Below are 9906 nucleotides of genomic sequence, written 5' to 3'. Positions count from 1 at the left end.
CTCTGAGAATCATCATCTTGTATCGCTTATGTTCCCAAAGGCTGAAAACCCAACCTGTTGTTCCTCGAGTGCTAGGACCACTTGAGAAAGGAGATTCTCAAATAAATACCACAACCAGGGCTGTGACCAGGATTTAGTTCTGTTCTTTATAGACTTGCAAGAATAATATTAATAGGTTTCAAACGCTGGAGGCTAAATGTGCAAGCATTCATTCCGAAGCTCCTTGACAGCGCTGCAGCAGACCTGAGCAACGGCCACTGCACCTTCGCTCTGAGCTCATGGCTTGTTCAGAATCCTCCAGGCATGCAGGGTGCTAGGGTGCTGGTGGTGCACACTTTTGATCCCAGCACTCAGGGGGCAGAGGCAGGTGGATCTCTGTAAGTTCGAGGTCAGCCTGTTCTACAAAGCAAGTTCTAGGACAGCCAGTGCTATATAGAGAAACTCTTGTTTGGGGGGAAAAAATCCTCAGCTCCCCTGCAGGCTGCAACTGTCACCTCAAGTTGACCTATGAGGTAACAATCCTGTGCCTCCATGTTGGAAGGGTGTTGTCTATGAGCTTCTTAACCCTGAGGCCTAGCATCATGCCTGCCACATGGAAGACTCTGTAAGTACTTGCTCAAAGAACACATGTCCCTCCTAGAAAAGACAAAAACAGATACAGAACTTAAATATTCACCCATACTTAAAGGAAGGGTTGGTTGGGTTACCGGAGGTGAGTCCCAGACTCTGACATCACACTGGTTTCTAAATCTCTGAGCTGGGTTTTCCACAGCCGGCTGTTCCACAGGCTTGTCCCCAGCCCGACATGCATTAGTCACGGTGTGACATGGAAAAGGGAAGTCACTGCCACAGTCCCATCTCTAGGACGTAAGATGGACTTAGAGCGGTATGACTGGGTGCCAAGGGAGGAATGGACCACAACTTTGAGAGCTGTGGTCGCCAGGGCAATCTGGGGGACTCAGGGTGGCAGGTGAGTAACAAGAGGCTTTAAAAATGTCTGAGTCGCAGGAGGCAAATGTCCCAAGGAGAGCACAAAGCCAGGCAAGGTGGTACACGTCTTTAATCGCAGCACTCGGGAGACATTGGCATGTGGATCACTGAGTTTGAGACCAGCCTGGAGGTTGATGCCTAGAGAAGATCATTGCATTGACACACGTGTGCTAACCAAACCACTCGAGTTGTACGCCTGTCCTGCAGGCAGAGCTGTTGGAGGAAAGAACATGGGAGACATCTCTAGGAAGAGGCAGTGGAGAAAATGGAGTTGGGGACAACTGCTTGTCACTATTCTGAAGTAGCAACAGCAAGATGGATAGTTTCCTTGCATCAGGATGGCTATTTCTCTACTTGCCGGGTTATTCGCAAGCTTTACAGAGTTGTATCATATAAAGCTAATTTTGAAAGCATTCCTAAAGCTGATCATGGTAGTGCATGCATTTGGTACAATAAAGTACAATGATTTTCTTGGGTTGGAGACCATCTTGCATCTTGGGCTATACAGTGAATCCCAGGCCAGCCAGATACAAAGCAAGACTGTCTCAAAATAATAAACATGGAGGATGGGGAGGGGTGCTGTGGAATGCTGTTCTCTGGATAGCACATGGCTGTTACACACATAAATCCATGGTAGCTATGGTTACCTGTACGCATTCAAGCCGGTTACAATTCCAGTATGGATCATGGAGTGACCTACCCAAGGCCCTACCCTAGCTGAGGAGCTATGGGCAATTATTGCAAGGTAACTTCTCTCCCTCTTTGCACCCCTCCCTGACAGGGTATCACTATGTAGCCCTGGCTAACCTGGAACTCATTATGTAGACGAGGATAGCTAGCATAGGACTCATAGAGATCCACCTGCCTCTGGCTTCCGAGTGCTGGGATTAAAAACGTGCACCACCATGCCCAGTCTGAGAGCCACTTTTACTTGGAAAAGCCTTTTAGCAAACTTGAGACCCTTCTAAAATGAACGGCATGTAGACATCTTTCTAAACTTTAAGCTTTTAAACTCAATTCATGGTCGGGGTTGGGGAGTATTTTATGAACATCTACAGACAGCTGAAGATTGACATTTTTAGCTGATATCAGAATTTCCAACGAAAATCAAGGTTCTTCAGCTGGAGTCTGAAGAATGTAGGAAAGTTGAACTTGGTAGGGTTTATTCATATGGACTGGTGTGCTGGTGGCTCATGGGGAGGGGTGAACTCTTCACTCTCGAGTACGAGGTATGCTACCTAGTGCTTAAGAGACCGTGTAGTCACTGTGGCCATGGTTTCCCGATGCTGACCACTCTATGTGCCAGCCCACTTCTTTCAGTTTGTTTTGAGATGGTACCTTCAAGTGAGATATTTATTTGGTGATCAAGTGAAGGCAGTGTGTCTAATGGTGGCCTCCAAGCCTTCTTTCTCAAAGTTATTAGTATTTGAGAGCCTGTCTAGGAACTTGTCTGATTACACAGAAGGAAGACAGGGCTTTATGAAGTCTGACCTTCCTTGCATGTTGTGTCTGCTGTTTAATAATGGCCAGTTACTATACCTAGAGATTTAATGGTTTTTTTTTTTCCTTATACGAATTATAAATTTTACCCTAAAATGAGAAAAAAAAAAAAACTTCAGACATAAAGAAATCAAGGGCATTCTCTACTCTGAGAAGGGGAGAGGCTGATCAACAGGGAAGGAGCTGCTGTACCCTCTGACCCACTCCAGGAACCTGGAAGGTGCCTTGTAACCCAGGCCATCTTCCTTCCATTTATTCATTCATTGCTATTTGGCAGTTTGTTCTAGCCAGGGTAGGCAAGGCCACGTTGAGGTAACAATCACAAAGCTCACTTCTCACACATGCCTGCCAATGGCAGGCCCCCGTGTCTCCTGGTGCCAGGTCCAAAGGTGGCAGAGCAGCTACAGCTCAAAGGCTGCCAGCAGCCAGGCACAGGGAAAGAGGTCTCCATCTGGGAAGTAAATGCTCCAAATGCCACTTTCTACCCTAGGTGACGCCACCAATATGAAAGGGGTTTCAGAAATGCTCTCCCAGATTAAGAATGGAGTTAGGAGCCTGGGTCATGTGTATTTCTACAGGGGAGGACACTAAGGACAATACACTGGCCCAGTTCTGAGAGAGAAGTCAGGTGTGCTCTTACAGGTGGCTGAGTCTTATAGCCTACTATCTCTTTTAAGCCCTGGCCTGTCAGGTTTGCTCCTTTGATCCTGTTTCCAGCAATGAGACCAGTGGGTAGAGTGGTCTCAGGACCCACAATCCAGCACTCATAATCCTGAGATGGCTGCTTGAAGTGGTAGGGACTGACAGTTCCTATTTGAGGCCTAAATAGGCCATGCTGAAGATCGGAAGGATGGGTCCCTTCAGTAGAAATCAGGGTTCCCGAGCTGGGGTGGGGCTGCACAGACCTGCAGCACCAGAGAGAGAAGCAAGGTCCCTGTGCAATAACAGTGGAAATGAACCATTTTTGAACACTTAACTGTTCACCAGGACCTGTGTCTAAACTTCACTTGGCAATTGTTGCTATAATCACAAACTACAGAAATGAGCCTTGCAAGCAGTCCAGCAGTCTGTACTTCTAAAGGTATTGCCTGGCTGTGGAAATTGGTCTTCTGCACTCTTTTTCCATGTGACATCATTTCAGATGAGGTTATGAGGGATCCAGTCTGGTGAAATGCTGGTTTCCTGACTGGCGCCGAAACTGGCGCGCTGACAGGGATGACACCTAACTCACCCTCCACCTGCTGGCTGGCATGCTCCTGGGATATCAGTCATCTGATACATCCTCATTCCAGAAATATTGGGATATGCAGTGTGTAAGAACTACTCATGACCTAGTAGTTCACTTTCCAGGAGACAGCAACTGAGCCCACCAGGACAGAGATGTAACAATAGGCAGGAGACAACACTGCTTTCTTTTTTGAAAATAATTTATTCAGTTATTTGATGTGCACTGAAGGTGTCAGATTCCCTGAAACTGGAGTAGCAAGACAGTTGTGAGCTGTCATTCGGGTGCTAGGAAATGAACTGGGGTCCTCTGGACGCACAGCCAGTGCTCTTACCATCGGAGCCGTCTCTCCAGCCCTATCATTGCTTTCTAACAGGAACTTCAATGTGACTTCTTTCTGAAGTTAAGAAGTCCAGGGAATCACAAGGCCCAGTGAGGGAAGACTGTCCAAGCACATGGCCATTAGGGACAGGGACAAAATAGCAGCTCTGCTCCCACTCACTGTGGTTCTTATACTTTATTTTTTTTTACATTTTTTATTGATATTTATTGTGCTCTACATTTTTCTCTGATCCCCTCTCTGCCTCTCCCCTCCCCACTTCAATTCTCCCCCAAGGTCTCCATGCTCCCAATTTACTCAGGAGAGCTTGTCTTTTTCTACTTTCTACTTCCCATGTAGATTAGATCTATGTAAGTCTCTCTTAGTGTCTGCATTGTTGTCTAAGTTCTCTGGGGTTGTGGTCTGTAGGCTGGCTTTCTTTGCTATATGTTTAAAGACCACCTATGAGTACATGTGATAATTGTCTTTCTGGGTCTGGGTTACCTCACTCAAAATAATGTTTTCTAGCTCCATCCATTTTCCTGCAAAATTCAAGATGTCAACATTTTTTTCTGCTGTGTAGTATTCCATTTTGTCAATGTACCACATTTTCCTTATCCATTCCTCGGTCGAGGGGCATTTAGGTTGTTTCCAGGTTCTGGCTATGACAAACAAAGCTGCTATGAACATAGTTGAGCACATGTCCTTGTGGCACGATTGAACATCCTTTGGATATATACCCAAAAGGGGTATTACTGGGTCTCAAGGAAAGTTGTTTCCTAATTTCCTGAGAAATCACCACACTGATATCCAAAGGGGATACTAGCTTGTATTCCCACCAGCAATGCAGAAGTGTTCCCTTTTCCCAACAACCTCTCCAGCATAAGGTGTATCAGTGTTTTTGATTTTGGCCATTCTTACAGGTGTAAGATGGAATCTCAGAGTTGTTTTGATTTGCATGTCTCTGATGTTAATGATGTTGAATATTTCCTTAAATGCCTTTCAGCCATTTTAGATTCCTCTGTTGAGAGTTCTCTGTTTAGGTCTATACTCCCCATTTTTTATTGGATTATGTGATCTTTTGGTGTACAATTTCTTGAGTTCTTTGTATATTTTGGGGTTAGTGAAGATCTTTTCCCATTCTGTAGGCTGTTGTTTTGTCTTGTTGACCGTGTCCTTTGCTTTACAGAAACTTTTCAGTTTTAGGAGGTCCCATTTGTTTCTCTCAGTGTCTGTGCTGCTGGGGTTATATTTAGGAAGTAGTCCCCTGTGCCAATGCATTCAAGTGTACTTCCCACTCACTGTGGTTCTTATACTTTAAAAAAAAATTATGACTTCTTAAAATGTGTTCTGTTTACATGTGTATGCACCACGTGCATGCCAGCTGTCTATGGAGTCCAGAAGATGCTTCAGCCTCTGAAACTGGTTGTTAGTCACTGTATAGATGCTTGAAACGAAAGCCAGGTCCTCCAGAAGAGCAGTGGGTGCTCTTTGCTAAGGAGCCGTGTCACCAGCCCCGGCCCTCACATTTTGGTGTTCTTCCTCATATACACCCATCCCAACCTGGTCTGTTGGATCCAAGAAACTCTTCCTAGCCACCTGCTGTGTGTGCCTCAAGGCATTTCCTTGGTGTTTCTGATACTGATTCTGGAGTCAGGTTCAAACTCTCTCACTCTATCATTCAACTTTACCTCATTCTCCCAGATTACTGATTGGCAGCTCTCCATTATAAAAAAGGCTGACATCCACCTTATGGTGTTGATAGTAAGTTTCAGAGGAGAGCAGAGGGCTGAGCAGAGCTTGACATTGCAGTTGATCTCTCTCTAGTAGCCTCACCCCGTCTTCTCTACACAACATAGTAATGGCCAGAAAATAACTTTTTCTTGTAATTGTCAATGTGCCAGTCTAAAATAACCAAATAAGCAAACAGTATTATTTGTGGTGTGTGCGTGTACACATGTAGGCGCATGTTTATATGTATAGGCCAGAGATTGAGCAATCTTGGGTGTTGTCTCTCAGGTATCATCTACCTTGCTTTTGATACAGGGTCTGAACTGGAGCTAGTCAAGTAGGCTAGGCTGGCTGGCAGGGGCCCAGAGATCTGCTTGCTTGTTTCCCCTCACTGGAGTTACATATGCATGCCACCATGCCCAGCTTTTTCATGTGGGTTCTGGAGATCAAACGCAGATTCCTTATACTTGCACAGAAAGAAACTGAGGCTTTTTTCCACTCCCCATAAACACAGCATTGCAACGTAACGATTAAGTCTCTCCTCACAAAAGGGGAAAACACATTAAGAATGAGCCTGAGGTCCTGTGTGACTCGCAGAGGGACAGTGCATAGGCTATAAATGTCCCTCACAACTACATATGCTCATTCTTTCCAACCCAGGTTTTTCTTCTTTCAAGTTTTATTTTATGCATAAGTATGCACTTACATACATGTATGTGCACCACGTACCAACCTGCACAAGCCAGAAAAAGGTGTCAGATTCCCTGGAACTAGTAACAGATGATAGTGAGTGTAGTGAGGAGCTGCAGGCAGGCCTGCTTTTCGTCCCGCCCGGCTCCCGGCCACCTGGTTAGCTTATGCCCCGAAATAACAACACACAAACTATTCATTAAAACACTGCCTGGCCCATTAGTTTCAGCCTCTTACTGGCTAACTCTCTCTTGCTTTAACCCATATTTAGTAATCTGTGTAGCACCACGAAGTGGTGCCTTACTGGGAAGATTCTAGCGTAAGTCCATCTTGGGCCGGAGCTTCATCAAGTCTGACCCAGAGAGGAGAGGCATGGCGATTGTCTGAGCCATCTGTCTCACTTCCTTCTTCTTGTTCTGTCTACTCCACCCACCTAAGGGCTGGCCTATCAAATGAGCCAAGGCAGTTTCTTTATTAACTAACCAATGAAATCATCAGATAGCAGACATACCTACATCAAGTGAGTGAATGCTGGGAGCTGAAACCAGGTCATCCTTTAAAGCAGCAAGCACTCTGGACCCGAGCCATCTTCCTAGCACCCAACATTCCCCATCTTTTCTTGAAAAATGTCTTGTTGACTCGAATTCACAGCAATCCTGTCTAAACTTCCGAAGTGCTTTGGTTATAGATGTGTACCCTGACACCAGGCTTTCCAGTTGTTTAAATGCAGAGGTGCAGAAAGCAGAGGACAGGGGAACTATTCCAGGTCAAATCAGCTGTTCCAAACTGTCACCAACCTGAAACTGCACAAGGCTGAGTTGATACTAGGGCCAAGCATAGATTGGAATCTTGCCACGTGAGCTTTCTTAAAGACTAGTGTTTATTATAGGAAGCATTGTTAAAAATATGCTACCGTATCATTAAAACTGGACATGGCCAGTTTGCTGGAGTATAAGTACTTTACAGCTGCTCACCCTCCCTCCCCTCTTCATATGCCCCTCTTCATATACTCCAACTGTTATTTACAGGACCAGGAAGGCATACTATTTATCGGCTCTAACTGCATTGTCTGTCAGAAGCTCTTTTTTGTGGGTCTGAGTCACTTACCTACGTTAAGAACCTCTTTTAACATTCCTGGTTAGTTTAGCTGGGCATTTGTTAATGTTTTCTTTCTGCTTTTTTTTTTTAAAGATTTATGTATACAGTATTCTGCCTGCATATATGCTCGCAGGCCAGAAGAGGGCACCAGATCTCATTACTGATGGTTGTGAGCCACCATGTGATTGCTGGGACCTTTAGGAAGAGCAGGCAGTGCTCTTAACCACTGAGCCATCTCTCCAGTCCCGTTCTCTTTCAAAGAACAAACTCAAATTGATTTTGTGTATTCAGTCTCCAATTCATTAATTTCTGCATGTTCTTTATTATTTCTTGCCATTTTGCTAGGGGGGTTGGATTATTTAGTTCTCTAGGACCTTGAAGCGCACTGGTCTTTAATGCAAGTGCGGAGCTATGGCTGTGCTCTTGGATCTGCCACAGCTGTAGCTATATTCCAAAGGACCTGGTAAGTTGTGCTCTCATCTCCACTTTATTTTTCATTTAATTTTCCTTTCACTTGACTCTTCTGGTGTCCTGTATTGGCTTCAAACTAGAACAAAATCTCAGTTCACATTTGTCTATCAGAATGCTGACATTCCAATGAAGCCCATTATTTCAGGTGAGATGCTGAAAACACTCTACTTCAGTACCATTCAAAAAACTTCTGCCAGGCGTATCTCTGAGTTCGAGGCCAGCCTGGTCTACAAGAGCTAGCTCCAGGACAGTCTCTAGAAACTACAGGGAAACCCTGTCTCGAAAAACCAAAAAAAAAAAAAAAAAAAAAAAACTTCTGCCAGGAATGCCACACCCTTTAATCTCAGCATTCAGGAGACAGGGGCAGGTGGATCTCTTGAGTTCGAGACCAGCCTGATCTACAGAGCAAGTTCCAGGACAGGTAGGAGCACAGAAGTCTCATTGCTGCCACCAGCCTTTAGGGCCTTCATTCTTGGTCCACTGACTACTCCCTGCCCTTTGCTGCTTTCATGGTGTCTGCCACCATTTACTCACCTGTTGGTTCCCTTTACTGGTTAAGAGCCTGCAGCCGCACTGCCCTGTCTCAGGCTGCATTGCATTCACTCTTGGTACCCAGCATGCAATGGGTCACAGGACTGGCATAATAATTACAGGACACTCTGCGATTAACCAGATTTACTTTCCTTAATAAACCTTGGATGAGCATTGCTTTTGAGTATTAGAATTGATGCTAATTTAGGAGTGTCCATCACTAGGCAGATCTGACCCTGTATCAGAATGCTCTTCTACCTTTCCAAAAGCCACAGTGGTATGTGTGCCACGTAGTTCACAGTTATGGCAAACCCAGCCTTTGATGGGTACACACTCTGGGCACAAGACAGGAGTGCTACCTTTGGCACTTTAATTTTAGCACTTAGAAAAAAAAACCTTTAGATGTTTTATCTATGCATGTCTATACACCACTTGGTGCCTGGTCCCTATGTAGGCCAGAAGAGGACACTGGAATGGCCAGAACTGGAGTTAAAGACAGACGTGCGCCACCATGTTGGTGATGGGAATCAACCTGGGGTCCTCTGGAAGAGTAGCCAGTACTTTAGCCACCTGTCACTATAATCTATGGGATCCAAGACCCTCCTCTGGCTTCCAGGACATCTGTATACATTCTGCGCACACACACACACATAAAAAAAAATTTCTGGGGACAGTAGGACCTGAGTGGGAAATGGCATGACACTCTGGGATGACAGTGATCTTGATGGGGCACAAAAATGTAAACAAAATACTGCCCTCTATATTTATTAGGGGAACTGAAGTGAAATGTAACAGAAGAAGGTATGTATCCAACATCAACAGTTTTTAAACAAATAGGTAGTCACCAAAACTATTTTGACAAATCTGACAAAATAACTGAGAAAAATTAAAATGTAACTCTAGACTATTACTCTAGAAATCTAAATTAAAATAATTTAAGGAAAGTATTTTTAAAAACCATTATTCAGACTAGCAAGACAGGTGAAGGTGCTGCATTCCCCAGGACCCAGATAAGCAGGGAAACTGGCTTTTGTAAGCGGTCCTTTGACCTCCACATGAATGCTAAAAAAAACAGAAAACCAACCATTATTCCAGTGCTTGACAACCTCTGTATTTAAAATGACTAAGCAGAACAAATTTTTTTCTTTTCTTTTTTAACGCTTCGTGAATTTGAGTGTCATCCTTCCAAGGGGCCATGCTAAGCTTCTCTGTATCGTTCCAGTTTTAGTATATGTGCTGCTAAAGCGAGCACTTTCTTTTCTTTTTTAAAAAGACATGTGTAGACCAGGTTGGCCCGGAACTCAAGAGATCCACCTGCCTCTGCCTTCTGAGATTAAAAGTGTCTGTCACT

The 9906-nt window shown here is 44.6% G+C and overlaps 1 non-coding gene across 1 annotated transcript; it reads right to left on the bottom strand.

Moving 5' to 3' along the window:
* Positions 1–9701: 9701 nt before the first annotated feature.
* LOC119816011 lies at positions 9702–9807 on the bottom strand. Its single transcript, XR_005285668.1, has one exon. It is a non-coding gene; the product is annotated as a U6 spliceosomal RNA (small nuclear RNA).
* Positions 9808–9906: the final 99 nt, after the last annotated feature.

Source organism: Arvicola amphibius, chromosome 5, assembly GCF_903992535.2.
Source record: "Arvicola amphibius chromosome 5, mArvAmp1.2, whole genome shotgun sequence".
NCBI classification, from domain to species: domain Eukaryota; kingdom Metazoa; phylum Chordata; class Mammalia; order Rodentia; family Cricetidae; genus Arvicola; species Arvicola amphibius.
The sequence above is the reverse complement of the archived record's forward strand: the minus strand, read 5'-3'. Positions and strand labels throughout refer to the sequence as shown.